Genomic DNA, 27931 nt, shown 5'->3' with positions numbered 1-27931 from the left:
CTTTGTTCTCTTTTTATTATGTGCAGTAAGTAGTATTCTGAGATTTTTAGTATTTTTCCTTATTCACTGGTAGGGTAGATAAATAATCATCATTTGTTTCCCTTTCCCTCATAACTTGTTACCTTTAGTTGTAACGCCTGCTCTGCACTTAAGAAGTTTTATCGGCGTAATTATGTCAGTAAGGGATGTGAATTTATTATTTGGTTTTTTTTTCACTGACATAGTTATGCTGGAAAAAGCCTCAGTGTAGATGCAGTTTTACTAGCACAAGGCGCTTTATACTGGTATAGCTAATTTTGCTTCAGCAAATCAGAATTTGCTATATCAGTATAAGCATTTTATAAATGGTATAAATGTGTCGGCAAGGCCTAATAGAATACAAAAAGGAACAAGTAACCCAAATTTGATAAGTCCTGGAACTCACACTGTGATTAATCAATACTGAAGAGGAATCAGTGTGTTTTTTTACATTACTCTGAACAAAAGTAATGATTGTCCAGTGGTTAGAGCACCCACCCATGTTGTGGGAAACCTGAATTCAAGTCCTTCCTCTGCTTGATGTGGAGCAATGACTTGAACTCAAATCCCACCACCACCCAGGGGAGTGTGCAGAACACAGGACTATAGGATATTCTGCACTGGGTGTTCTCAGTCTCTCCCAGTTGAAGTTGTTCCACTTTGTATGAAATATTTAAATAGTCATTGAAGCAAGGAATGGAACCTGCGTCTGTCAGGTGAACATCCTAACCAGGATGCTGTAGGGTCCTTCTTTCTCTCTCTCTCTACCACTATAGTAGCAGAGCATCTCCTGAGAAATTAAAAATACACATAACAATCCCTCTCTCTCTCTCTTTTTTCCGTTTCCTAATCTTTAAGAAGAATAGTTTGATTTAGTAACAAGGCTGAGTGAGAGAGAAAGTGGGTCACAGAGACACTGGGCCCAAAAGTTTACCAGTTTTTGTGATCATTTATATAACTTTTAGTTACCATCTGCTTTAAGCTAGATCTGTCTCTTATCTCTAAATTGACCAGACCTTCCAGATTCTGATGGCCAACAATGTTAATGAACTATCTGGCTGATTTAAAGCAGTAAAAGTTTAAAACATGTAATGCCTATAAATAATCAAGCTGAGAACAGACAAAATAAACTGACCTCTTCAGACATAAAAAAAGAACCTGAAAATGAAGGATTTAGAAGCTTCTCACCAACTGTCCATCAAATAAAAGAACATGTATTTATTTTTAATACTGACAAATGTGATCTCATGTAATGAAATATGTGTTGCAATTGCTTCTGTGGTCCTCTACAATTCCTGATAGAGTTGCACTATAATCCAGCAGAAGAGCTGTATGATAGAAACTCTCTCTGTACATATATTCATTTATATTTAAGGAGCTGGTCAATAAGATTTACATTGGAAAAGAATAAAACATTACCAGTAACTATGTTCTTTTGTGATGTTTAATGGAATATTTTGCTTACTATGGTATTAGTCTTTCTATTATAGTATATTATCTGCTGTCTAATTAACAGACTAAAGTATTTAACACTTCATTCAACATCTATTTGTTTTTCAGTATTTTAATTCTCCTTTAGCTATCCTGCTATTTGTGTCACTGTGGTCTCTCCATGCTCTAAGAATCAGTATCATTTTACCAAGCTGAGGGCATATTTTGTTCTTTTGTCCCTTTGATCAAGATATATTTATCCAAATTAGGACCATGCCTGCCCAAATTGGATCAGACAATGACCCTGTATAGGCAATTATTTCCAAACAAGTCTTAAAATAAAACAGCTGTATGATCTGCACTCAGAAAGAATGCATAGTATGTGTGATTCTGAAACTCTCTGTATACCAAATAAAGGATTTTTTAAAACTGTTTACTAGCTATTCAGAGAGTGAAGAGTAGTACTGGAACTTTGTGTGTGAATTTTCATGAAGATCATCAAGATCACTGGCTTGTGATTTGTAGAGACAGCTTGAGAAAGTCACAGACTAGAGGTTGCAGAGAGATTTTCTACAGGATGGCTAAAATAGCAAGTGAAATTGTTTACTACTTCTATTTCTGGCTTGTAATGCCACACATAATGATGTCAAAAGAAAAAACAACAGTAGCTTTGTGATTCCATTGCAGGTTTTCAAAGCTGTTGTCAGGCTTGAATAATATGTATTGCTTCTAACTCACTATCCTGGTATGAAGCTGATGCTAAGGTGTTCCTTGTGCCTCAGTGTGACATGTATTACAGCAACTTGTGGTCCTTCTGTTTATAAATTCTTAAATTCACAAGCTGGATGTTCCTGAGATGTCTGATTTCTACTACTACTACTAATAATAATAATAATAATAATACTGAGGACACCTGCCAAGAATGCAGTCTTCCCTCTGTGTGTCATTGAATATTCATGTTGATGCAAAGGGTATGGCAGAGGGCTGTGTGAAAGGCCCTGCCAGACTCCTGAGCCTGTCCAAAATCAGCATGGAGTTAGGGTTCCAGTCAGACTGTAAACATCAAAACAGATCCCCCACATTCAAACAAGCACTTGAGATGCAATTTGCACAACCTAGTCCCCATGTCTATAGACACCCACCCCCCCCCACACACACAGACACATCCTTTCTTCCACGTGTCCCCGTGACCAATATCACCTATGTGGCTGCACAATGGCCCCTTTGTATGAAGTTTTTTGTGGGTCTGGATTATTCATTTCCCCCCACATTTCCTTAGGGGTTGTCGTTTCCCTTCCCCCATATCCTGCCATGACATTCAGAGTATGTCGGGAAGTGTCCTGCCAAAACATCAGATCTGGTCTACACTTAAGATATAGGTCAACATAGCTATTTTGCTCAGGTTGTGGGGAAAATCCACACCCTGAACTATATTGCTATGCCAATTTACCCCACACACACACACACACGCGCGCGCACACATGTAGACACAGCAAGGTTTATAAAAGAATGCTTGCATTGACTGAGCTTCTGTGGGGACATGATTTTAGTATACTGACAGAAAAACACATTCACTCACATATGCTGTGCCTACCCTATAGGGTTATGCTGGTGTAGTTACAGTGCCATAGCTAAGCCAGTACAGTCCCCGCAGTGTAGACATAACTTTAGATGCATTTTTTTCTTCAATTGCCATGATATTTTAGTATTGTGATACCACCATCCTTTCTGACTTAGTGTCCTTATATCTTGAGTTTGAAGTTTAAATGCCTGCTTAACCACTCTCTTGCACACACACTTGCTCACACACACACTTGTTCACACACACACTACTGTTATTTATTACATAGGCAGAGGGGTGAAAACCTAAACAACCAAACTAAGTTAGATTCTGCTCTTAGTTGCACCAGTGCACCCCTCTTGACTTCAAAGGAGCTGGATTGATGTAACCAGCATGTGCATTATGTAAATTTCATGAGCATAACCAAGGGATTGTTGATTGATGGGCCACCTTGCCCCCATATATGAATACAAGGATTTTATTTAGTAAAGTGTTACTGAAGTGTAAGAGAATTGTTGACATTATAAATTATTTCTTCACATAGTATTAAGGATCTGATCCAATGCCCATTGAAGTCAATAGGAGTCTTTACATTGACTTGAAGGGACACTGAATTATGCCCTAAAACAAAAAGGGACAATAACGATAAGGAAACACCACAGTATTGGTTCAATTACAGCACTATACATATTGTTGTTATGAATGTCGTATTTATGATTTTTTCCATCAGTTCATCCCACTCACTACTTCATTCCTCAGATAGCTAACTCACTACAATGCAGTAAATTGACCCATTTCTCTGAATTCCTTTGTTACTATCAGTCACAAATTTACAGTTGGTGTTTGTTTTTGCAGCCTTTGTGATGCAGTTACAAAACTTCTAAACATGTTTAACTTCAACAAAACAGGGCATTTCCCTAACAATAGTAATAGAAAATCAGAGGCTATATCCCTGAAATAGCTCTTGAATCAATTTTTTAGCATTAGACTAGAAGACATGAAAAGACATGCAGCACTTTTAGAGCGAAATCCAGACAAGAGTTTGGCTCCCACAGTAGCCACGTCCAATGGCTGCTTTGCCTCCAGATTAGCAACTCCAGGTTTTTAATACAGTCTGTAAAAGAAAACAACAGACAGAACAACTTCAATTGGTACAAACTATTTTGGTTCCTGTCTCACTGGCTCTAAAGAAAGGGAAGTTGGTTTTGTGGTTAAGGCATGTGTCTGGAAGTTAGAAGATCTGAGTTCTAAACTCAACTCTGCTACAGACTGCTTGTGCAGGTTTAGGGGACCAGGTCATAGGTGGTCCGGCCTACTTGATTACAAGGAGTCAGGGAAAGTAGGAACGAGAGACTAGTTTGAGGCAGGAGCAAGGCTGGGACAGGATGGGAATAAGACTAGGTTCAGGGCAGGATCTGGGCTGGAGCCATGAAGAAGCAAAGTAGGAACAGAGCTTGAAGATAGACAACCACAGGAACGCTAAGGGTATGTCTACACTTCAATTAGACACCCACAGATGGCCCATGCTAGCTGACCCAGGTTCAGGCTAAGAGGCTGTTTAATTGTGGTGTAGCCCATCAGGCTCAGGCTGCAGCCAAAGCTCTGGGACCCTCCCAACTCACAGGGTCCTAGAGTCCAGGCTCCAGTCGAACCACAATTAAACAGCTCCTTAGCCTGAGCTCTGTAAGTCCAAGTCAGCTGGCATGGGCCAGCCCCTGGTTTTTAATTGCAGTCTAGATATGCCTAGAGAGTTCATGAACATGTGCATGGAGCAGCCACTGAGCTATTGCTGCTTTGGGGCTTAAGAACCAACCTGCTAGCTTCCTCAGCCAATCCAGCAATGTGGTCTGTCAGGCACCTTAAGTGAGTGTCAGTTGTACTGAGCAGGTGCAGCTGCAGAGCCTTACTCCTGACCATGGTTTTGGACAAGTCACTTTATCGCTTTGTTTCTGATTCCACATCTGTAAAATGGGCGTGAGTAATAGTTCTTGCATAATTCCCCGTGATAGGGTTATATTTGTTCATGAATGTTTTAAATGATCTTGGATATTTGGATGGAAAGCATAATAGGATTGCAAAGTAATTAATCGCTTTTCCTCCCATTCTATCATCCATACAGAAAACGGTACAGTATTCTGTGGTAATTTCCCCAAACATGACAGTTTCTCAGACATTTTAGCATAAAGGTTTGACACTCTTATTACTAGGATACCCTAACATCCTGTTTTTTAAATAAGTGCAAGTTATGTACTTCTAAAGGATAAACCAGATGCTGTTCCTCTTGTGCTCTGTTTCACTGTTAATGTAGTTTTTGTTTAGTCACTTGCAGCTGTTATCATCCATTTTAACTTTGTTGGTCCAATGACAGTATTTTTCATATAGAAACAAAACCTTTAGCAAGGTGACTACTAAACAAGCTAATTAAAGGAGGAAATTGGAAAAGCATTTTCTCCATTCCTTGTGGTACTACTCAAGGTTGAGGTTCAGAACAGAAGAGTTAGGTCAACTCTTAGATGTGAAATTCAAGCTTCTTGAATGGGCTGGGCGAATAGCCTAAAGCAAGGCTGTACAATATATTGCACAAGTTACTTTTAAAATATAATTTATTATGCATCATAAATATACTAAAACTCCCACTATATAAATTTATACCACAAGATTATATAAGAAACCAGCTGGATAAATCATTTTATCTTGAAACAGTATGCATGAAAGCTATGCATAATAACTAAGAGGTAATATATTGTTTGACTAGAAGACAAAATTATTTAACTGTTTCACTCCTACAGAGCCAAAATAATTCAAAACCCAATAACATAGAGTCTGACTTATCAAAGATTCTTTATATTTTTAATAACTAAATTTGGCCTATCCACTCTCTTCAATAGCAACACAAGTACACATTTAGCATCCTGTTTCCCCACAATCATATTGTTGTTAAAAAGTATGTTCACATATTCCCTTACTAATGAATCCTGTATATAGCATTTGTAAGCATCTGTTTGCTAGAGCCAAAATAGGTAGACCACATTCTCTATTTGATGCCTCAAGAACTCGCAGCATTAAAAAAAGAGTTTGCAGACCAAGCAGCAGAAAATTAGATCCTATGTCTGATACAGTTCTCTTTCTCCTAGAGTTAAAATGTTTATATTCAAGTATTGCCAATAAACTCCTAAGAAAAACGATAATGAACAATCTACCCAGTGGAATATTAAGAGAACATATACATGTGGAATTTACATTTTCCCCACGTTCTCATATTTTCTTATGATTTTCCAGCTTTTTCTAGTTGGAAACTGTATAAACAAAAAGGAGAAGGTAGGATTTTCACCCCACTTACTCACTTTTTTGTTTATTTTGTTTTGGGGGCTTTCTTCCTTTTGTTCCAGTGGAAAAAAGAGAATAGCCCCCAAAATGGAAAACCAACATTTTTCAGTTTCCAAAAATGGAAATGAAATGTTTTGATTTTAATAAAATAAGATCACACCTGTAAGACCTACACTCTTAGGCTGGCTGCAGTCTCAGGCACACAACACTGCATCAATTTACACTTGACTGATATTTTGAAGTTGAGTAACACTTATAGGTCTTATACAGTAGGTATAGAGTAGGTCTTACAGGTGTGATCTGCCCCAGTTATCTAAATGGACTGTTGACACTGAAAACTAAGAATGATTTATTTATACATACACTTGGGAAGAGGAACCATGTGTCAAGTGATATGAAAGGTAGAAAACTGTCAACCAAATCAATCAAAAAAGAATAAATGGACACAAATCAGACATCACAAATGGTAACATACAAAAGCCAGTAGGAGAACATTTCAGTCTCCCTGGACATTCTATAACAGATTTAAAAGCAGCCATCCTTCAACAAAAAAAACTTCAAAAACAGACTTCAAAGAGAAACTGCAGAGCTACAATATATTTGCAAATTTAACACCATTAATTTGGGCTTGAATAGGGACTGGGAGTGGCTGGCTCACTACAAAAGCAATTTTCCCTCTCTTGGTATGACACCTCCTCATCAATTATTGGGAGTGGACCCCATTCACCCTGACTGAATTGGCCTTGTCAACACTGGTTCTCCACTTGTAAGGTAACTCCCATATTTTCACGTGTCAGTATATTTATGCCTTCATCTGTAATTTTCACTCCATGCATCTGAAGAAATGGTTTTTTTTTACCCATGAAAGCTTATGGCCTTGATAAATCTATTAGTCTTTAAGGTGCCACTGGACTCCTCGTTGTTGTTTTTTAACCGAATCAAGGCAATGGCAACCAATAATAAGGAGATGGTTAGTGTCAAGAAGCAATAGACAGTCCTGAGGTGCTGGACTAAAGCAAAGGAGATGAGGCCAGTGTGGCATTTGCAATAGGGTGTAATGTTTGCTTGAGTTGGGCATCTCCCAAACGACTGTCATGGCAGATATAACAATTAGTTATATTGTATATAATATGAGGTGATGGAATCTCCTTCCTTAGAGGTTTTTAAGGTCAGGCTTAACAAAGCCCTGGCTGGGATGATTTAGTTGGGGATTGGTCCTGCTTTGAGCAGGGGGTTGGACTAGATGACCTCCTGAGGTCCTTTCCAACCCTGATATTCTATGATTCTATGGTAAGTTCCCTAGCTATTTTCACAGTACAAATTAGCTAATGTCACAGGAGTTGCTATGTTTTCAGGTCAAAAATAATAGCTATTTATAAAATTCTGTTAATCCAGCAATCTCAGAATGCTTTACAGAAGAAAGCATTATCACCACAAGGGGATTGACACCCCAACACACACACAGCCATGATTACTTATCCTGGCTATGGGCAGAGATGCTGAGAGAGCTCCTTGTGAATTTCCCACTTCCAAGAAGTGTGGGCATCAGAGCAGGTGGCTTTTGAACTTTCCTCTGAATAAATCAGCTTGCCACAAGGTCAACGACTGCAACCTTCCAAGGTCTGGGAGTCTCATAAGACCACTGAAAATTTGTGCTGAATCTTTTCCATAGTTCCATGGGATACATAATACATATACATAATACCACTAAATATACAATAGCTTTTAAAAGAACCTCACTGGTTCCAAAGAAACAATCATGGACAGTAATTAACTATGTTTTTAAATATTTATTTATAAATATGAATTCAGCAGATAGACAAGAATTGTTTCCTTGGTTGCAATTATATTAAAATGTCACCTAAATGATCTGCATTTAAATAAACACTCACGGATACCATATATATAAGTAATTTCCTAATAGAGCCATTGCAGTATACTGAGAACATGACACAATTTACAAATAACCTTCCACAAAACTTTTATTTTAAAAAAATGCAAAACTCCTGTGGTAAGTTTCACTAATATTAATTTATAATAAAAACTACCAAAGGTCAAGGTAGCTCCCATCCTTGTCTCTGCTGTCTTTAATTAATTGAAAAAAAATCCTAATAAGGCAAAGTTTCAGAACAATTGTAGCCTTAACTTCTAGGGGCAGAGTTTTAAAATCCAGGTTTCATTTCTTCATCCTGGTCAAAATTTGACTTTTTAATCTCCCAATTCAATCAATGTATATAACTTGTATGTAAAATCTAGGAAAATATTTAAATGGTTATAAAGCTGTAATATATTGCAGGTTAATTAAAATCAGCAACTGAATTACAATACTTGTAAAACACACTTTCTTTCCTTAGGGTAGCTAACTCAGTAATATTGCCTGCACCTATCGTTATTGTTTTGAATTCATAACTTGTAATGTTTTAAATTTATTGCCAGAAAGCCAAGCTAGATGGCACTGGCTATCTCCTATTTAATAAGGAACTATGACCTCAAAACTGACTGGCTTTACAAGAATTAGACAATGATCAAAAGAGAATCTCCCTTACACTACAGCAGCAATGTGTTTTTTGTCTCAGTTGAACTTGGACTAAACAGTGATTTATTTTGAGGAACATGTTGCAGATAAGCAAAAAGTCATCTGGAAACCTTCTTTCCAAATGGTAAATTTCTGGAAGGTTCCTCATTTAGAAGTAATTTCTGGAACATTTCTTGATTAATATGAGTATGTGAATAAACTTTAAAATGATGGCTTTGTTATTGCTTTGGCACAATATGCTAACAACACTGTGAGCTCTGCCAAACTGTGAGAGTTCTTTCAGACGGATTATGGCCTTGTTTACATATCCAGCTGTACTTATTGTCGATGGTGGTAATCTAACAATGTCCCCAGTGGGGGTGCCCATTAGGGAGGGTATACTAACGGGAGTTTAGTTTGTTTAAATTGAGCAAGAATGCACAGCGGTGCTCTGATCTTTTGGGAATGTGTTGGAATCCTACACTTTCTGCATTCTGTTTTGGTTTATTTAATGGGGATGTTTGGATTGCTCAAAAATTGCAGTCCACAAGATTGCAGTGTAAAATCACTTCAAAATGTGTAATGTGGTCTATTCAGAAGTGAGTATAAAACATAAATACTCAGCTAAGCTTCATATTACAAAAGTCCTATAGACTACTCCCCCTTTGAGGCTTACACAAGTGAATAAGGATTTGCAGGATCATGTCCTTAACTAGTGCTGGGTTGTGTTTTGTTTGTTTGTTTGTTTTGGGAGGAGTGAGGTTCCTCTTTATGACAATGTCTCTAGTAAATAAATTTGATACAAAATATCTTTTGTTGCATTCATGTAAATCACACTCAAGCAAAGCAGATAAGCAGTTAAAGGAAGGATAATCAACTCAGTAGGTCTATGGCAGAAATATGATAATTTTATAATGCTGTGCCTATGAACTGTTACTGCTTTCATTTTTCAGTTTCTTACCCTACCCTATTCTTGAATACAAACATTTGTAACTGTGAACTTCATTATATATCAGGCTGAAAATTACCAAACAGAGGTTATAGTTCATAAGCAGTGCAGTAGAAATTGAGAATTCATTAGATAAAATTGGTATTTTGTATATTTTATACTGTTTCCAGTAGATATTCGAACCTGAAATAGTGTTTCCTTTTTCAGGGTCTGAATGTGCTTCTGGCTGCCATTAGGAAAGCCTAGATGGTTAAGTTGTTCAGGTGATGTAGTGAATTATGCCAAAGCTGGGGTCCTTCTTGTTTCCAACTTAAGTCAACAATGAAACACCCTTTTTTTTTTTTTAGATAGACAAGGTGGGTGAGGTAATATCTTTTATTGGACCAACTGTTGTTGGTGAGAGAGACAAGCTCTTGAGCTACACAGCGTTCTTCAGGTCTGAGGAATGTACACTGTGTGTCTTTTTTTAGCTACTCATGAAAACAGTTAACCTTACAATTTATGATGAATTCCTTACCAACAAAATTTAAGAAAAACAATGAAACTTCTTTTTTTCTTCTTCTTCTTCTTTTTTTGTCAGTAATAGCCCTAGAATAAAATCCTAGCCAACTGCAAAACTTGCATTGACTTCAGTGGGCCCAGGAGTTCACCTGTAGTATTTAACAGGATATTACCAAGGTTTCAGTCACCCTTAATCTCACTGAGCAGTATCTTAACCCACCAAAAGCTCCATTGACTAGAAAGGTTGCTTTCATTCTGGTGAACATGCATCCCATCAAAATGGAATGAAGAAATTATTTGGTTGGGGGTTGTCTGGTTTTTGTTTTTTGTGATTCCTGTGGAATGTACATTTCTTTCACATAATATGGTAGGTTTTGGTGATCATGTTTTCCTTTTCTATTTTCCTAAAATAAGATTTATGTGGTACCTTTTGCATGGGAGTGAATTTTACTCTGGGGGAGGTTCAAATGCCATTCTCATGTCTTCCTTTTTTTCTGCAGTCAAAACCAAAACAAAATGATGCACTATTTCTGCTATTTACTAGTGCATTTCTCTGCATATTTTTATATTTCCATAGCACCTTGGCCTGTGTTCTTGAATTATTGATTTATACAGAATCAAATCCATCTGTTCCCATATGTGAGAGTTACCATTCACTTTGACTGGAGCAGGATTAGACCCATATTTTACTTTTGCTCTATATGCAAAACTCCTGTTGGTTCATATTTAGGATCTCTCTCTTAGTGAAGCGACATTTTGTTTATTCCTTTCTCTAAATGTGAATTACTTGTATTGAGTACTCTGTAATAAAACATCCTTTTTCTACCTTTGAGCACAGACAGAAAAGCATTTTTCCTCATTCCGGTCCAGACTTCAAGTTTTGTAATGTACCACAGAAGGATGTTACCGTTGACTAACATTTGCTAGATCAGTCAGTGATTTTGCAAACTTATCATTGTTTCAACACAGCCAGTTTTTCTATGTCTGAGTAACAATAAATATTCTTCCAGTTCAAAAAACAAAAAGGATTAAAAATGTGTTGCCACAATGGTCCTAGATATGTGCTCGACTTGTTCAGTAAACCTCAGTCCCATTCAAACCTGAGGATTTTTAGAGCTCCATAGGGAAGGTGGAGTATTGGCCTGCCTGACCTACCTCAGAATCATGCCAGTCCCTGAGAAGCTATACTTCCAGGGGAACTATGAACATAAAATGGGTCTTACCAATTGCCAGTGTACCTGTGAATAAGTAAGGGAGGGACACTAATAGCTTCCAAGTCATGGGTTTAATACCTGGCCCATTTCTTAACCTGTGACATAGTTTCTTAAATCCTTCAATCAAATTTTGAGGTGCTGAATTATTACTTGACCATTTTACATGGAAAATAGTTGTCTCAAAGCAGAGCCAGTCTCTGGCCAATCTAACAAGTGCAGCTGACCTAGTGGGTTGCCTGATTGGCTATGCTGCCTGATTGGTGGAAGAATCAGCAGAACTTTAAGCTCAACTGCAGCAGGTCAGTGGATGCTCAAAGCATTCCCCCATAGGCAGCTATGATAACTCCTGAACCTACTTGTTCCCAATCTTGTTCCAGCTCTACTCCTACCTTGACCTCAGCCTTATCCCTGCCTTGCCTCACTCCAGACAATCCAGTCCTGACCCTTGGCTCCAATTCTTGACTTTGGCAATGACACTTGGCTCTGGCGCCTGGCCTCTGGCTCTGATCCACCAGGGTTAGAATCCTAGTCAAATTGATAATATATTGCAAGTGGGAGGAATGAGTGCAGATAGCAATACTTGCAAGTTGCTCCCAATGGCTTGTAAGAGAGCTACTTTATAATCGTATAGGCAGCTATCCACCTTCTCAGCTTGTGATTCTTGTCTGTGATGCAGCTCCTGCTGAGTCTGAAGCACATAGATGGCCATGGTATCTTTAAAAAGTGAGAAATCTGGCAGTGTGTAGAATGAGAGGGGAGTGAAATACTAATAAAACTACTCAGATTGGGCCAATGTCTTGGGACCTTGTCATGGAAGTAAAAACCTCCCTGACATATGAATTCTAGAAAGTAGAGACATAAATAACCTATAGGTCATCCAGTACATAACTATAGGATTATTTCCTAAAGTATAGTTACTGGTACATTAGCCATTTTAGATTTATGTATCTCAAGTAATGGGGCTCTCTCATTATTTACCTTTTTTTTTTAAGGCAAAGGAAAGCCAAAGCAAAATAATGTCATTTAACCTATATTAAAAAAGTACCATTTTGAAATCAAACCACAAAAGGGCAGTTGCCTCAGTGAATTGATAATAGATATGGAGGTTTTCTCATTGATCTGAATATCACCTATTCAGCAGTGACTAAAAACTATTAACATTTATGGCTTCTCAGTGGCCTATAGTATTTGAAATGAGTTGGTGGTCTCCTGCATCCTGATATTCAACATCACAGTTGACACTTTGTTGTCGGCCTAAGCAAGGTGCCCAAGGTCTGAATGATTATCAAGACTGAGCAGCTCTTTCATCTCTACAGTTGGTCCCTCCAGATGAGGGCTAAAGCAGTTTGGTGGGGTAATTATAATATTGAGAGATGCAATTAGCACTGCCGGCCCTGTTTAGGAATGAAAATTTCTTAGGCCTTTGCTGATATTTCAGTGAGCTTAAGGACAAGCAGGGAGTCTGGGCTGCATGAAACAGTAATGCAACAGACATTGATTACTATTAGTGGGCTATTTGATAATAGTGTATGAATAGTTTCCTTTAGCCTGCCCTGCTTGCCTCACTAACTACACAAGTATAGTGAAAACTTCTAAAATTTGTAACATTTGGGGCAGTGTGTTTTGGAAACTGCAGTTACGAGCCAATTAAATACACACCCCTTTTCTGCAAGTCTCCATCAACAACTGACATCTTTGCTATCTCTTCTAATGGCAGAGGGCAAACTTTCCCAATCAGGAACCACTCCCCCCCCTACACACACCAGGTATATTACGTTACATGGCCTTATGCAAACATACCACCACATCTCAAATCAAATTCAAGACAACCAGCACACTTCACCCACTAGAAATTTGCTGCTCTCCAAATAGTCTTTCAAATTTCAACTTACAAGGTGGACTTTAAAAAAAATCAAATAAAAAACTTGCTGGTTCAGATCTTTCATAGTAATATGAACCTTGATCCTGGAAATAGATGTGTGCATGCGTACAGGAGTTCACACTATCAATTCTTTTTGTAGGATCTGAGCCCTCCTGAGTTTCATATGGCTTAAATTTTCCTGTAAACATTGTTTGCACTGTACTTTACCTGTTCTGTGAAAAAAACAGAGCACTTCAGTCTCCAGTGCTGACCAGTCAACATGAGTACTGTAATTCACGTAAAACTCTCATGAGCATTAATCATTTACAACAAAATGGGCCCAAATGCTAAGTTTACTTTTTTCCTTTCTCTTCTGAGTAGCTTAATGTCTATTGTTTATTTCCTTGAATATGTGAATACATGTCTCCAAGAAAAAGGCTTTGAATATAAATGTAGAAGCAGGTGATTTGTAATAGAAGACAGCTTTCATTCTCACTCATTTGGACTGTACTTTCATAATCTACTGCCTGCTACCAAGTATTCCTCAAATGTTCCCTGGAATAATGGAAGATGAATGAGACGTGAAGGTGACATATGCAGTCTCTAGGAGGAAACTGATGCCCCAGTTGCCCACTAAAGAGCCATACTGGCATTAGTTACAAATGCACTCATCCAGCTGCCCTCCCAGCTGGAAGAAAGGTGTTAAGCAGCAGCTGTTAGGCTGCAAGGAAGGGGGTGGGTGCTTAAAATGGGAAAAATAAAAATGGTTAATAAGTCTCCAGTAGAAGAGTCATCTCTTCCAAGACTCCTGAGTCACTTCCTTAAAACCTCATGAACATTTTTGACTTATTAGCTTCAGGTCAATTTATTATTCAGCTGCTGCCTACATAAGCTGAACCAGAAATGTTTGAGGTTAATTCACCTTTCCCAGCAATGCTAGGAATCCTTCTGTTCTTAGCTTCTGAATATGATGCATGAAGCATTGTGTTTCTTAGCAGTCAGTTTTAACCAAGTACTTCTACATAGAGATCCAGATTTTGGCAAATGGCCCCCATTGCAAATATGTGTAGTTAGGCATTTAACTACCCAATTTCATGTGTAATACAGGTAGCTATCTAGCCAAGATGCTGTCTAATTTTTGACCCCCGCATTGTTCATGAGAACTAAAATGTGGATATCTCTTTACACTGGTGAAATGTACATTGTAAAATAAAGATACTGAGATGAAGCTCATCTGAAAATCACACCGATTCTCAAACCTTGGGAGCCTGATTCATCACAACATTACACCAGTTTGAAATCAGCGGAGTTACACTGACATAGAACAGGATTAATACAGTGATGATTCAGATTTATTGTGTACAAGTGCCACTTGCTAAAACAAAAAATATCAATTATTAAAAATATTCTTACACAAAGCATAGTAATTTTGAATGTTTATAGCTAAAATATAACTTAAAAGTTATACTATATTTCTGTATCCTTTACTTTTATAGTATAAAGTTTCCAGAATATGCCAAGGAATATACCCAGATTTTAGCCAGGTCATAATTTAGTATAAAATAAAATGACATTTAAACCTGGGGGGAAAAATGAGAATGGTAGAACTATCAAACTATGTGTGCAATTTCCTTGTGCTCAAATTGCATTTTCTCCTTTCAGTGTTATACGGAACAGGGTCTTGCCCTCTAGATTAGAGACTTTTGCATTAGAGGAAACTAGGTTATGTCTTCCACTGTCAGAGATAGAAATTATGAGCTGGAGTGCATTTTAGCCAGTCACTCTGAAAAATGTTAGCCCAAGGGGGTAATAATTAGAACTGTTTTTGTCAGGTGACTGCATTTTAAGCAGAATCTAGCTGAGGGGTTTAATATAAATATAAATATATTTTTTTTAGTCAGCACTTGCTGGATTTTTTTCTCTTACTTTTTTATTTCAAAAGTAAGCACTTTAAGAAATTATCAGCTAGAATGTAATACTGCTTAGCATTACGGTGACCTGATAATAATAATTCCTTCAGAAACCAATAATTCAGTGCAGTCGGAGAAGTTCATATGTATAGCTGTAAACTAGACTATTGCTTCTCTCACTCTCAGGCACCCGCCCATGCATGCACAACATATACACTAAATACACACATTCTCCTTCACGTTTTAAAATTTAAAAATACTCTTGTTCAAGTTAATTGAGTTATCATACAAATTAAGAAAAGGATTTTATATACTCATGAATGAGTGATATATACTTCAGCAGTTGGAAAATGATTTGCTTTTGCTGTTAGTTGCCTCTGTGTTGGGGAACGATGTGTGCAACTGTGAGTTTTGGAATGGGGAGTTGTTCGGTCGTTCTGTTAATTCTGTCATTAGAATTACTGAGAATATCAGAGACAGGCTTTGATTGTGCAGGCTCAAGTCCATGGGCTCTACAGGGACTCAGGGGTCCACCCACGTGGAGCAGTTTGTAGGATAAGGGCCTAAGCATACGCATCGTGAAAGCACCATGCACTATAGGATAGAATAGAAACAGCTTCATCTCTCATCTTTTGTTAAGAGTTTACTTAAAGCCAGCAATGCTTTTAATTGATGCCAAGAGTTTTGTTCTTGTTTAATAAAACCTCTCAGTCTTTGATTACCAAATTTTTCTACTGAATAATTCATTTACTTTTCTTTTCTCCATCTTATGGGTATTTCAGAAGTTGCACTGACTTGCAGATAGCTTGTTGCCTGGAACTGCTCTGCACTGTAGCAAGCACAGAGAGAATTTAATAATATCTGTGGCTCCTAGCCAAGCCCCAACTACATCCAGTCTAGAAGTGGGATGAAGTAGAAATTTAGACTAACTAAAGTAAATCCAAAATGCTGGCCATAAGTGTTTTTAGATTTTTATCACTTAGGAACTACCAGCCCCAAAGGCTTTGTTTACACTAATGAACTTCATAGCTACCATTCACCTCTAGTGCAACCAATTCACTTTTACGCTCTACTATATTTTTGTGCAAAGAAAAATAAACCAAATAATTATATTAAGAGTCTGATGGAGAGGAAACATAGCTGCTGTATGTCTGTAGTGGATCAATTCTTTTCAGTGTTCCTGTTTGCCTCTTTTACATAAGCAGAGTTCAGCTCATTATTAAACAAAATGTAGGGGCCAACTCCTTTTTGTCATTACTCCTGGGAATAGACTCATTGATTTCAGTGGGACTATTCATCTGATCAGGGCTTTCTGGGATCCCCAAAGATTTTCTGCATCCCATGTTTGATATTTTCAGTGAATTACGTTCTTAATTCTGAAACAGACATGCCTTGTATGATAATGATTTGTTTAGCCTCCAACAATGTTTAATGTTTATTTCTCTTTCTGAATTCTTTGCATGTTGCACCCTATACCATCTTAGAAGACCTATCAGAAATAATAAATTGCATATAAACAAAAAATATCCTTTTACATCTAAAACTAAACAAAGAATCCTCTTCTTAGAGATATGCAAATTGCCATTAAGTTAACTATTTTAGTATTGTGATTTAAAATACGCTCACTGATGGTTAATCTTGTGAGTATTTTATTATTTCTTAATCTCCTACGTTTATAATTTTGCTTCCTCAAAAGACAGACAGAATTTAAATTCCAATGCCTTTCCGAGCTTTTTTTAAAATAAATGCTATGAAAGACCCTACCAAGGTTAATACCTGTCCTTGCACCTTCAATGAATCCATGGCAAGAATATTTTTTATTGCTCTGCCATAACTAAAATTGCTTAGTCTGTACTATTTATAAGACACTTCATTTTTCAAACGAAAACTTCCAAGTTTCATCAGAAAAGAGCAGATCACACTAAATGCAAACTGAATGAGTATTAAAATACAGGGAGCATATGCAAAACCAACTTTAGAAAAGCAATCTCACATTTGCTGAAAGATTATACATTCTTTATTTAGGAAAATATTACAGAAATGTCACCATTTACCCCCCAAGAAATGTCACCATTTACCGCCCCCCCTACCCCCCAAAAAAGTATTACTTTTACTCCAAAACATTTTTGAATAAAGGGACTAAATATATGTATTTTACCAAAGAGTTGTCTAAGAGGAAACATGTTAACTGTCTACAGTATTTGAACATCTAATAATTATGTAAGAAATTCTTTATGTAGAGTACCCAGATGTGTAACCAGAAGTAACAGGGATATAATTTAAAAATAGACTGACATAGCTGACACTAGAAGTATTTGGCTGTAGAGAACTGATAGAGACCCTATCCTTTGGGGCTTCTAAATCCTGTGTTAGTCCAAAGATTTTAGGGAACAATACTGCATTAACAGGGAGATGAACTGGATGATCTAATTGATCCTTTTTTTATTTCTACTTTCAGTGATTAGATCATTTTTAATAGAAACTAGTTTTGTGTCTGAACTCCTTTACCCAGTTTTAGCCCATGGGCCAGATTCATTGATGATTACATCTCCCCTTGCCAACCTGGACTCCTGCTTTCCCAGGGGAGATTCATCCAAAGGGGGGATCAGGCAATGTCAACACTGCCATCTTCTCTAGGATGTTTCCTTCAGAGATGTAGTTTACAAATTGGTGGATGTGATGGAGTATATAACCCCACAATGGATAACTTGGGATTAATGAGCTCATGTGGCCTCCCTTGGCTCTGACCCATCACAGGATCTTAAAAGGGAGAAGTCCAGCTCAGTTGAAGGCAGAACAGGAAGGAGAGTAGACCTTCAACACTCAGCTCTTGAAGAGAGGGTTGACTAAAGGCAGGAGCTCCCCAGATGAACACTGCCTGATGGCCCTTCCCTAGGAAAGCGAAGGCCAGATGCTGACACACATTGAGAGGGAACCTTTCCCCTATGTTAGCTGTGAGCTCAGTTTATTAATTCCCCTTGTCTTTGTTGGCTATCCTGGAAAGGGAGAGACTTTAAATTGACCTGGCTGGAGAGGAAGAGGCAGACCACTATAGGTCAGCAGGCAGTACCCACAAGGAGAGAGCTGTTTTGCTGCTGCCAGTCAAAAGGATGTGCTAGCTAACCCCTTAACAAAGGGGATGTACTTAATGAGTTACAACCTTACCCTTCAGGATTTTCTGTCTCAGGAGCTCTGTGGCACGATTTATCCCATCTTCCACTGGCAAAATTCTGGGCTAAATTTGACATGTTGACTGTATTCTACAAGGCGCAGTTCATATACTGCACATATTTTACTTAGTTGCAAAACTTATATAAAATATCAATACATCCAAGAACTTGCTCTGTGATGTTTTTCCTGACAATGGTGCCATTCTCTGAGTTTTTGTAGCATTTTTTATCATTAGATGGACTTTACAAACATTAACTATCTTAGCATATGCAAAACCAACTTTAGAAAATCTGTGAGATATTTAAGTAGTATTTCCTATTTGTACTCTTGGGAACATAGAGGCTGATATGATAAGGGACTTGCCCAAGGTCATAAATTCTTTGTCAAAGCCAGGAAAAGAACATGGAAATTCTGGGTTCTCTGTGGTGTCATCACATCAATGTCTGAAGGATTCTCCCTCACATAACTAAGCTTGGCAAAGTTCATTTATATATAGGGGTCAGACAATTATTTAGTGACAAAAAATGAGACTGAAAAACTATAAACCATTAAAACACAAACTGTCAGCATCACAAATTAAAACAAACTAAATATCCTAAATCAACAAATCGTGTCTGTTCTTACTATTCATTCGCCAGTAACAAGCCTAACTCAACAGTCTAAATCACTGGATTTTTTACTCTAATAAATTCTTAAGCAGCATTTTTCTTACTTTTCCTATCTGCGAATTTTGATTATCAGTGGAAATATTTTTTCATCGGTTTGTGCATGTATGGCAAAATTGACATTTACCAATAAAAATCTAGTCCTTCCAATCCTAATGATAACTTCTGTCCTGATCACTGATCCTACCACATAATTCTGCGTTGCCTTGTCACTTATTCTGGCATTAGGCAACTCATCTACCATTTCAGCTAGTGTTTAGAATGTGTGCAGGTGTCCAAACTCCCACTCTCAGCACAGTACTCCTGATACCATGGTGTTAGGAGTTCACTGATTCTTCCTGAATGACTACAGCCCTTTGGTAGAAATCTACAGTGGACACAAATGTGCAATGTCACCACTGTGTCTACACAAAGTGTATATACTTATTTATTGATGTAAGGCAGTCATGAGGCTGGATTTTCTTTTGCTGAGCTCTTGCTACTGGAGTATAAAATCTTCAATCTCGCTATGACACTTTGGTGAATGATTAAATATTTGCTGGAGATTGTGCTACACAGAGGTATTAAAAGACACAGCTCTCCTCCTCAATAAAGAAAAGATTAATTTCAATTGTAGCTTTAGTAGTAGTTCAACCTTCAATTTCAGAAACTTGGCCTCTCCTTTTCATAAAACTAACATTGACTGTTACAGTATATTTGTCTTGGTTTTTGTCATATCACAAGTGCACAGAATTGAATGAGGGTTCACATTCTTATTTGTCCAGTTACTAGCCAAACCTACCACTTTTTGCTACACACAGGCAAAACAAATTTAAAGACACATTGTTGCAATGTAATCTCCTTTAGGAGTTTCTTATACCTATACAAATTCTCTGTGCTTTCCAAGTCTTTATGTGAATTTTCTCATAGGAAAGGCTTCAATATACTCTTTGGCATTTACTTATTGTATTTTCTTTAGCAATCTCTCAGATGCTCACAATTAACTCTCCACTTACAAACAATGTATGCACAATGAAATACATTAGCTAAAGAACAAAGTTTTGTTGTCAATGTTCTTCTTATAATAATGAGTTAAAGTGCATTTTTAAATTATGAGAAATATATCGGCAGGATTTTATTTTTAAATTTTTAATGGGCCGAAGATTCAGAGTGCACTTCCTTAGACATGGATCCAAATAGTGTGATGGTTTCTGAAGAAAAACAGGTTTAAGAAATCAAAATGGGCAAAAAACCATGTGACAAATCCTCCGAGAAAATTACACTGCAGCATGCCCTACAAGCCACACAAATAATCTTTGCCATATACAGCTGTCGGTAATATGGTTCCCATGTAATCCGCCAAAGTTGCATGACCGAAGTAGGATAGTAAGGCAGAATATGGTATTACACAGCTAACTTTAGATTTTTTTTATTAAATCTTGGATCTAGTGCTCACTATTCTTGATCTATGACTGCCTCCCTAACATTGCATAAATCAATATGAGTGTGAATCCATATTCAAGAAAGACCAGACACATATACTGTAAATCATAGGTGCATGGTCTACACTTTTCCTTTCTCTAGACACTGATATCTGTCATTAACTTTCATGAGCACTAAATTCACCCCATAATTATGTTTGCATTTTTTAATTACAAAAAATAGACTGAAATTCCTTCACAGGGTGTGCTGTGCCCTGACGGTATTAAGCTGCAAAAGAGAGACTCTTGAAATTAGCCACAGATCCTCAGCTGATATGTACTGGTACAGATCCATTGACTTCAATAGTCCTATGCCAATTTACACTAGCTGAGGATCTGGCCCTTAGTTCCAAAGGAATGTATGGACCAAATGTAGTTCACAGATGAAAAAACAACTGAAAAACCCTTAAAAAAATTTGAAACATACATTTGAATGAGATATAAGACCAAGTTCATGACCACTTGTGGGCCATTGTAGTCTACACTGCTCTATTTAGATTCTTTACCACACTCATCGATCTGGTATCTGGGCATCATTTAAGATAATGTGACATTTTGTAAAAGTTTGATTGTCTTTTCAACCCCAATGTCCAGGCCAATTGAGGAATTACATTCTTTTCTACATTTCCCTTGCTTGTTATAAGAGAAGTGGTATTTTGCTTAACTTTCTATATTAACTTGTCATTTTGTGTTGTATATAGTTAGATGGCTGCTATGGTTCACCACAGAGGTGGCAGTATTTCAGTGGTGAACAAAGTGATTATTATAAAGGATTTGTATATGAGTTTTCAAAGTTTTAAGTTGGCAAAGTGCTTTAGGATCCATTACTGGGATGAGAAATGCTATGGAAAGGTAAATTACTATGACTGGCAGACAGATTTGGGGTATTTCATGGAAAGAGAAGTGGGGATTGTAGGGAGGGACATGTTTCTGTTTGCAGACCAATATATAAACTAAAGATGAAACAAAGGGACAAAATCTGCATCACCGAACTGTCATGCCAGCATCCTCCTCAGGACCAGCTTGATGCTGAACACTGTTATCATTTATAACAGAGAAAATAAGAGAAGAGAGTAAACCATTGATGCAATAGGGTGATTCCAGTAGAGCCCCAAATCAACCACTCAACCTAAACATTCCTTCTGAATATTAAAAAAAAATCATATTTTCATTCCTTTCAACCTAAAACTGGTCTTCTGCAATGCTGTCAGGAGAGAAAAATATTTCCCGGGCACCCTACCAATTTTACCCAAAGGGAAAAAATTCCTTCCTGATCTCTGAAGAGGTGATGGTCAGACCCACAGCATCCTGAAAACACAGCTTGACACTTCCTCAACTATAAGGAGGGTGGGCAATTGTGACAAGATGTCCGCTGGATGCCAAGGAGGGCTTTAAATGGATGAGGGTCAGGAGAACCAAGTGACTCTCTCAACCCTCTTCCCCAGCTGGCCAGTGAGAGGCAGAAAGATAATTTTCCACCACCTGAAGCACACTTCCCACATGTGTGCTGAGCTCCAAGGAAGGTGACAGGGAGGAAAGGTTCCAGTAAGTCTGAGCACAAGAACTCCTACCCTCAAGATCCCTGCAGCCAGGACTAACCTCTGCATCCCCACTCCCCTGCTTGGGGATGGGGAGACATTTCATTTAAATGAGAAGTAGTCAGCAAGAATTTTTTATTACTACAAGTCTGGGTGGAATTCAAAGCATTGACCTAAATGTGAAAGGCTTTATAGTTCATTACCAGTCCATCCAGTTCCCCTGATGGTACCTGATTTTGACTTTGCATTCTGGTCCATGACCAAGGGCCAGATTCTTCCACCTTTACTCCATTATTTCAGTGGTGCTATTTGTTGAGTAAGGATCTGCACAAAATGAGTACAGCTGGCAGAATCAAGCCATAAGCTAGTAAATTTGGCATACACCGCTATGAAACTGAAAGAAAAGTCATTGTTTTCTTTACACTCCTATAAATATTAGCGGAGTCTCCCTGACTCTGATGGGGGAAACAGCAAGGCAGTGTTCTGTTCAGGGTCGGAATAATTCACCAGGCATGCTGTCTCTCTCACTCTCATGTGCTCTCTCACACTTTCTATCAGATTTATTCTTTGTTTTTACTTTTATTTCAGAATAATGAATCTAGATTGAAAAATACAAGTTTGTTCTTTGGTGCAAGAGAAAATGGGACCGTATTATTATTTATTTGTTTTACCAGAGAGCCTAGGGATACAGTTGGATCTGCACATTTTTACTAGGTTTTCTTCTGAATATTAAAATGGCAAACTGTTAAATGGAAGTACTTTTTCAACTCCATTTTTTATTATACTGCTGAACTCATTGTCACTGGATGTCATTGAGAACAAGAACTTAGTAAAATTTAGTGGGGGATTCAATGTTTTTTATGGATAACACAAAACTTTTGGAGAGGAATTATGTAAGTTAAGGGCCAATGTTGGCACAAGAACAAATCAATATAAACTGGTCATCAACAAGTTTAGCCTTGAAATTAGATGAAGATGTCTAACCATCAGAGGGCTGAAGTTCTGGAACAGCCTTTCCAGGGGAGTAGTGGAGGTAAAAAAAAACCTTGCTTGTTTCAAGAATGAGCTTAATAAGTTTATGGAGAGGATGATATGAGGTTGTCTGCAATGCCATATGGCCCATCTTTGACTGCTATTAGCAAATATTTCCAATGGCCTGTGATGGCATACCAGATGGATTCTATCCCAGATTTCTAGCTGGTGAGTCTTGTCCACAGGCTCAGGGTCTAACTGATCATCATATTTGGGTTAGGAAGGAATTATTCCCCATGTCAGACTGGCGGAGATACAGAGGTAGGGTGGGTGGGTGTCAGGTTCTCCATCTTCTGCAGCGTGAGACATAAGTCACTTACTGATTTGAACTAGAGAAATAGTGGATTCTCTGTCATTTGAAGTCTTTAAACCATGATTTGAGAACTTCAGTAACTCAACCAGAGGTTAAGGGTCTATTATAGGAGTGAATGGGTGAGGTTCTGTGCGCCTTCTAAGTGCAGGAGGTCAGACTAGATTATCATGATCTTCTGACCATAAAGTCTATGAGTCTATCCATAGTTATAATAGTTAATGCCAAAAAGAGTTTTGGATGGGAAATTGAACTTCATGCACTATGGTTTAAGCAAATCTGAACCATAAATTATACTACATCTGCCAATTGGCATGTTCCTGCATCTTCTTCCAAAGCATCTGAGGCAGGCACACAGGCCACTGTTGGAGACAGAGATGGACCATATGGGTGATCCAATCTGGCAACTACTCTGTTCCTATTTAACTCAATAGTGATTAAATTAAAATAGCTGGCTTAAACATTGGGATGAACCTTCTCTGCTGAACTCTGGGCACTTGAGTGATACTCTAATAATAACAAAAAGAAATTTTCTTAAACAGGACAGTTAAGTATCTTAGATCCTACATATGGTTTATTTTTAAAGTGCTGTATTCTGGTAGGAAGACCTAGTCAATCGTAAACATATATATGTATATTTTAAAACATTCTGTTTCATTGCTGAAAAATATTCATCACTTTTGTTGCACTCTCAAAAAACGTGTGAGCTCCCTACCTTTTTGGTGACAGCAGTTTATCTACAAATCTTTTCCCACCATTCTGTCATCCCAATTTTTTTTTAAAGCTGCTGTTTTACATAAATATTTTTCTTGTATGTACCAAAAGGCAGAACCTTATTCCAGGACCTGAGCTGACATCTTTAATGATGCTGACACACAAGCAATGAAGTAAATGAAGCAGAGTCACAGTGACGAGTGCTTCATAATAAACTCTGGAAATGGGCCCAACCCCTCCCAAAAATCTCATCGTCTGAATATCTAGGAATTATAGAAATATTTGAATCTGCAGCCATATTTTAAGGCTCCAGTACACTTCTTACAAACTCAGGGGTAAAAAACAATATTAGTGCCATAAAAAGGGACAAATCTGATTGAGAAACAAATACACTTCAAAGAGTTTTCAAAACAACAACAGGATGTGATAACAGCAGCTAAAAACTATTTTCAAGTACTTGGTAGTATCCTCTTTATATTAAAAATTAGGAGCTCAGTTCTGTCACTCATATTCGCTTTGAGTATAATATCTTATTGTATATGTTGTATTGATGAAATCAAAGGGACAACTGGCAGAGTAAGATTCTACTGAGTGTAAAACTGGGCCTAAATCAATCCATAAAAGGAGAAATGTTCATGCTCAGGACACAGAATGACAATGTCATATTGATTTTAGAGGGCTCCTTTTAAAAAATAAGTTTTTCCAAAATTGCTCCATTAAAATCTTAGGAAAATCATTTATCCCATGTTAGATTGCAGTGGTAGACTCTCTGTTTATTCCTTCAAAAGGAAGAGAATGTAAGTCCTCATGTCTAGTCATGTAGGAAGCACTTAAAATATCCAAGGCTGACTCTGAAACAAGCTTTCAAGTACTGAGAAGATTTGCCAATCCCATTTGAATTTTTCTTGTGGAAAGTGTTCTTTTATTAACGCCCTCCTTCCTTCCTAGAGTGGATAAAAATGGCCTCAATATTCTCATGGGAAAAATGAGCATTACCCCAAAGCCTTGGAAAATATAGCAAAAAAACACTGCTTCTTGCCAAGAATAAAATTGAGAAAGTCTGAAATGTTTAGAGCTTCTGATTAAACCTTCAGTGGTATGTTTCTCTTTAGACAAAGCATTTGTCATAAGTAGCATGTCTGCTAGAGTATGATTTATGCCACTGGACTGAAATTGGCTGAATAATTTATGCTGTTTATTGTTCAGTAAAGATTTTTTCAAAAAAATAAAATAGAACAAGTGATGTGAAAAATGGGAATAAGGAAAAACATGTATTATGGAATGTTGGTAATCTTAAGGAAAACATTAATTTTTCCATGTTGCAAGTTAATGAAATGAATCTGAGGGGAAAATGCGCCTTATGGAGGGGGATCTATTCTAATAGGTGAACATTGTCAGCATTTTCAATGAAACCAATTGGCTAAGAAAAGCTGCCAAATATGTGTGAAATGAGGTGAAATTACTAGGGAAATACTTTCTTTTAAGGTACTTTGCTTTGTTCCTTGCAGCGCCTTGCAGCAAAAAATTTAATTTAAATGCTCAAAAAGAAAAGCAGCTATATTGATTTAAATTTGCTAAGAAAGTCTTGGAATCTATTTCCTCTTCCACAGCATAAGTACATAGTGTATTTATGTTGGTGGAAGGGTGCGCATGTGAATATATATATATATAAAATATACCTTCAGCTTTTCTACTGTTTATGAGTAAATCACAGTTTGTTAGAACTTGCTAGTATATGTATTAGCATAAAACACATAACTTGAATTGTCAGTTTATAAAATTTTCAGAATGTATGATTATGGTTCTGCTCTTACAGTAAATTTTTATACAGCGTATATGATTTATCATATGCATTGAAACACTGGTTTTATATTAACCTATTTTTTTCATTTTTTTTAACATGCAAATTTAATACCCAGAACCTATTGCAGAGGTAGAGTTAAGGACAAAAGGATGGATGGATGAGTATGCAGAAAAATACATGTGGCTCAATTCAGCTGAAACTATTTCTCAAATAACTCACTATATGCTGTAGCTAAAAATATTTGAAATGTTTACAGGCTGCATAATATATATGTTTGACATATTAAAGTAGACTCCTATCAGCTGCTCAGTAACCATTCCAGTGAAAGTCCTTAAAAGAAATCAAGCAAAATCACCGCCACTAGTCTGCTGTGCTGTTTCTAATTTGAAGGCAAATTCATCTCTGACATACAGCAGATTCTGTGCAGGTGGAAGCAAGCCCCTCACTGCTCCTCTCTCTGCCAGTCAAATTATGTCATCAGTGAAGGATCACTGGTTTTTAATGATACGGGGGCCTCCATACTGAGAAGCAGGTCCTAGCAGAGCAATATGCATAGCCAATAAAATGGCTGTCACCAAATTACAATTGACACTTAACATCACTAAATCTGTTGTGTAATTCCTTGTGACAGTTGTGTAGGTATATTAGAAGAAAATAATTTACTTCAAACCCAGCATGTAAGACAAATTTTCTTGAGTGTAATTCATGTCACATTTACAGTAGCCAAAGCAAGCAGTCTCGAGGCAACCTTAATCTGGGAAGTGATCATAGATACTAACATGTTCATTGAAGTATGATTATTTATGCATGCAATAAACAAAGCTAGAGCAGTTGTTCATTGTAAGTTTTAATTGTTATTGGGTGTTTTAATTGTTATTGGGTTTTAAATGAATATTAGCCTCTTTTGCTTTAGGGAGTAAGAAAACTATAAATACAAAGCAACATTTTAAATGGCAAACTGGCATCAGCTAAAAACATCTCAAAATTTTTCTGAACCAGGAGGACCCACATCTATGAATGTAATTCCTTATTCCACCCCTGCTCTCCCATAACCCATCACTGAATGTGAATTTGAACTTTGAATTTCTGCATGTATTACAACATTAGCATCCAGGATGTATATTCAACTTTGGAAATGCTAGTAAGCACAAGGAGTGTCCACTTCCATATTTCTTTCCTCTTGAAGAAATAATGTTGTTGAACAAAAGGTTTGAGAGGCAAAAAACACTTTCTTCTGGATTACTTATTTTGATACATACATCTGGAGCAGTTCTGCAGAAAGCACCTTCTGTGGCCTTATAAGCATATATAAATGTGACAGAGTTAAAGGTCTCCACTCTTCAGAATGAAGTGGTTTGAATGTCTGGCAAAATGGGACTGCAAAAAATTCATTCCAACTTTGTCTCTAGGCAGTTCACCTTTGGCCCAGTGATGATATGAGTCTTTCGGCTGATGGGGAAGATATAATAAGTCAGGTCAGGGAGTCTTTAGAAGGCAGAGGCATATTTGTTAGCAGAATGAAGCAGGTGTAGTATTCTGTGCTAGATTAGCTCATCCAGCAAGATAATTACCTCACAGGAAGCCCTGAAGGTTACACATCAAACACATGAACAAGAGAACCAATCCTGCAAATAGCCACTTATACAATAAAGTGAGCTTAATGTAGAAACCCCAGATTTAAAAACACAAATCAGTGGGCAACAATCTTTCCATTCTTTAGCACTCTTATTAAAAAATATCCCACAGCTGCAAACACATTAGAGAATTAGGATTATGTTATTGCTCTTGTATGTGAAAATGAGTAATTATTGTACTTATTTCGCAAATTGTTTTTTCCCCTTTTATTATCTTTCTATTTACAAACCAATAAACAAGAAAACAAAACCAGTTTCCAGTATAGGGGTGTCTTTATGCCCTGTCCCATCACTATAACCATTATGGATTGTCCAT

This window comes from Gopherus evgoodei, chromosome 6 (assembly GCF_007399415.2).
Source record: "Gopherus evgoodei ecotype Sinaloan lineage chromosome 6, rGopEvg1_v1.p, whole genome shotgun sequence".
Lineage (NCBI taxonomy): Eukaryota > Metazoa > Chordata > Testudines > Testudinidae > Gopherus > Gopherus evgoodei.
This window is presented reverse-complemented; position numbering follows the sequence as displayed.